Source organism: Spinacia oleracea, chromosome 5 (assembly GCF_020520425.1).
Source record: "Spinacia oleracea cultivar Varoflay chromosome 5, BTI_SOV_V1, whole genome shotgun sequence".
Classification (NCBI taxonomy): domain Eukaryota; kingdom Viridiplantae; phylum Streptophyta; class Magnoliopsida; order Caryophyllales; family Amaranthaceae; genus Spinacia; species Spinacia oleracea.
In genome coordinates, this window is record NC_079491.1 from 22,516,864 (window position 1) to 22,520,905 (window position 4,042).

At 38.0% G+C, this 4,042-nt stretch overlaps 1 long non-coding RNA gene across 1 annotated transcript; it reads left to right on the forward strand.

Annotated features, from left to right (window-relative positions):
- The first annotated feature begins 981 nt into the window (after positions 1-981).
- LOC130460695 (uncharacterized) lies at positions 982-3,593 on the forward strand. The gene is made up of 5 exons (XR_008920703.1): positions 982-1,366; positions 1,452-1,518; positions 1,616-1,723; positions 2,284-2,348; positions 3,303-3,593. It is a non-coding gene; the product is annotated as an uncharacterized lncRNA (long non-coding RNA).
- Positions 3,594-4,042: the final 449 nt, after the last annotated feature.

The following is a 4,042-nucleotide window of genomic DNA, read 5'->3' on the forward strand; positions in this document are numbered from 1 at the left end:
CTGGAATGATTTCAGTGAAAATATAATCTTGGGAACGGAATTCATTGAGGAGACTGTCAAGAATGTAAAAATGATTCAGGCTAGAATTCAAGCTGCCCAGGATAGGCAAAAGAGTTATGCTGATCTGAAAAGAAGAGATGATGAATTTGCAGTAGGTGATAAAGTGTTCTTGAAAGTATCACCAACCAAGGGTGTGATGAGATTCGGGAAAAAGGGGAAGCTAAGTGCCAAGTATGTAGGCCCATATGAGATTCTGCAACGAATAGGGAAAGTAGCTTACAAGTTAGCCTTGCCAATGGAGTTCGAAAAGATGCACGACGTGTTTCACATTTCCCAACTAAAGCGCTATATCCCTGATGAGCGTCATATCTTAGAGCCTGAGAGAATCCAGATCGATAGTAGCCTCACATACGAAGAAAGGCCTGTGAAAATCCTTGATAGAAAAGTGCGTAGTACACGCAATAAGGACGTCAGCATAGTGAAAGTGCTTTGGTCAAACCACGAGTACGAAGAGGCAACGTGGGAAGCCGAAGCTGAAATGAAGATCAAGTATCCAGAGTTATTTCCTGAGGTGAGTTACGAGGGCGTAACTCGTTTTCTTTAAGGGGGGTAGAATGCGATAGAAATTCGCGCTTTTTACCTATTTTTATGGTATTTTTATGCATTTTATGCTTATTTTTAGCCACTTCTACATGTTGATGCAAGTAAATAGATTCTCCGCATAAGAAAATGTGTTCTTGAATATTGCAAGTAACTCTTTGTTGGCAAAAGAGTGAACAAGAGTGGCACAAAGTGCTTCTACAATAAGAATAAGTTGAAAAGTTTGGAAAGATATGTGAATTTTCGTGTCAAGTTTCGGGACGAAACTTCTTTTAAGAGGGGTAGATTGTAATCCCCCGTAATTTTATATATTTTGTTTATATATTTTAACGTATATTAATACATTTAAATATAATTTACGGATTTCGGAAATGAATGTGTAATTAAAATATAATTATTTTATTTCATTTTGAATAATTTTAATGATTTATGAAATCAAAATGTATTTTTGAATTTTACGTTAAAACGAATTCGAATTTCGAAATCACGTTCGATTGAAATTAGCAAGCAACCCTAACCATTTCGGATTCAATAACCTAAACCCTACTCCTAGCCCAATTGGGTAAAAGCCCAAACCAATAAAAATACTCCCTCCCCTTTTCTAATGCACGTGAACCCAAAGAAACACAAAAAAAAAAAAAAAAACCCTCCTCTTGCTCCTTCACTGTTCACGTAACAAGCACCAAACCCTCAACACCCTCCTCCTTGCTGCCGCTGCTCACGCCGCCGGACCCACCAGCACGTCACCGGCATCCCGTCGCCACTGGTAACGCTCACCTTCTCTCTTGTCGTTCTCTTTCTCTTGTTCGTTTTCTTGATCTCCTCCTCAACCGGTTCTTGTTCTCGCACAGCACCACCACCACGCTGAGCGCTCGTGGTTCGGCAATAACCGCCGTCCTCGTCGTCCACCCTTGCACGGTAGATTCCTCCTCCTTATTTCCGTTCTCCCGTCGTGTTTTCCTTTCTTTCGTTTCCTTTTCATGGCTCTCAAACCATGCCTTGATTGTTTTGCCAGCAACACCACCTCGCCGCACCGCCGCGTGCCGCCCAGCCTTCCTCGCCGCACCGCCGCGTGCCGCCCAGCCTTCCTCGTCGCCGGCAGTTCTCCCCCTTCCCTTATTCGGTTAAACCCTTAAACCCTAGACTAATTGAATGTCTTAATTGTATATATTTTTAGCTTAAATTATGATTCTTGAATTTAGATTATAAGTCTCATGGTTTAATTTGCAAATTTCAGATTTTTACACGTGCGTAATTGAATTATTAATTTTCAGATTCGTATATTATAATTTAAACAATATTATTTTATTTTCAGATTATATAAATGCATTGAAATATTAGTTTTTTGATTGATTAAAGTATGAAATTCAAGGTTTTTATGATTGTAAATCATGGTAGGTCGAGTATGGATTATTAAATTTGTTGTTTCAATGTACTAGGGACGTAGATTGACCATGGTGAAGCTTTTAAATGAATCTATAGTGCGGAAAATTTAAAGTACGATGTTTGCAAAAGTTTTCAACGAATTTCAATAACTAATTCAACAATTATGATTCTAGGAAATCAAATGTTTAAGTTTTGATATTGGGGAAAGTTCTAAATATGCTTAGGATGCAATTAGAATGCTTTATTATGGTTGTCAATGATCAGAAATTGATTGAGATTATTTATTGGTTGTTTTAGGCGGAGAATTCTCTTTAGGCGACTTTTGAAAGTGTTAAAGTGGCCTATCAGTTTGTTTACACAAGGTACGTACATACCTGTGTGCTTGGAATGTGTGCTAATTGTTGAAACCATGTGTATTATTGATGAACCTGGTTATGTTAATGTTGTTGATGAACTTAGTCGGGTTGAAACTGCATGTTTGATACTGTTGGATGAACATATTAAACCTTTATTGCATTTTGAGGATTATAACATGTTAGTATGGAAGATTGATGCAAACATGTTTGATTGGGAACACTAGATTGTTTAGTATATAATTCAGATCAGTTAATTGTTGTTCCCTTTTTAGCTTTTCACTACTTTATGAGGGCGGAGGACCTCATTTAGTAAGTTGAAACCTTATACCCATATTCAGGGGTTAATTAGTATTAAAGAAAAGATTGGAGTTAATTGGAATGAGTCTTGTTAGATGCCTTTGTGATCACTTACTCAATTCCAAGATAAAAACAGTTATAAATAAATGTGAGTTGCATGCCTTATGTGATTGTTGAGTCATAACAGGGTGTCAATTTGTAAATCATGTAAAGTGAAACTGAGTAGCAATAGCTTTAGACTGTGCACGTCTAAAGTGACGGACAAACAGGAGTTGGGGTTCATGGTGGTAGCCCATGGCCTTTCATTCGGACCGGATTGATCACCGCGTCCTATTTTCAGTCAAACGTTCCTCGATATCGCAGGTCACTGAGGTTACGGAGTCGCGCCCGTACCTCGCCTAGCTAGAAAACTCGGTCCATTGCCTATTTAAATTAAAATAATGTTATTGTTATAAAAAGTCTAGTCCAGTCTAGCTTAGTCTAATTAGGTATGGTCGTTAGATTATCATGCTTTGTTTGCCCTTAATTATGTTAATAGTATCATGTTAGGATTTTTATTGCTTTAGTATGTAGTACTCAGCTTTGCTGATTACGTGCTTGTTTGTGTGTGTTGATCATGGCTATGCCTTATTGATCCTGTGATGACCCATTTCTGGTGAGCAGTCTCTAAGGATCAATAAGCATTGCCCATCTACAGGTTTGAAGATGATGCATCATTGGGATCGGGATTAGAGAGCTTGTAGTTCTATTTGTTTAATTAAGTGATTCAATTTGTTAACTTGAATTTGAAACTTGTCGTACTATTCGTATTTCCTTATTTCAGTTAATTGTTTTGGACCTAATATGTAATAGATTAATTATGAACCCAAAAGTTAGTTTTATGTTTTCCGCTGCAAAATTCTGAATAAGCCGTACGTTTTTACACGGGCGATAATACTTTGATAATTCCCTACAGTTATACTTAAAAAGAGGTTATTTTAGAAAATGGGAATTGTCGGGGTGTTACATTTACTCCAAACAAGGCTCTAGTATTCCAGGATTTAAAAGCTATCCTAAAGTGGCAGGTGGCCGGAATGTCGCACCCACAAAGCAGCAGCCAATAAGCTGATAAAAAGTGGGGCTCAGAAGATAGCAGACTTACAGTTAAAAATAATCTTTAATTGCTGAGATTTGACGAGTTCAGTTGGTAATGGGCACGATGTTCTGCATCACACTACTTATTTCTTTCAAGTTTATATATGATGTTTGTGTGGCTCGTATGCTAAAGTTTCTTAGAGGAAGGTTTTGAGAGGTACAAGTAGGGGTGCAAATGAGCTAGGACGTTCGCGAACAACTCGCGAACAAGCTCGGTCAAAGCTCGGTCAAAGCTCGTTCATTAAGCAATTGAACGAGCTCGAGCAAAT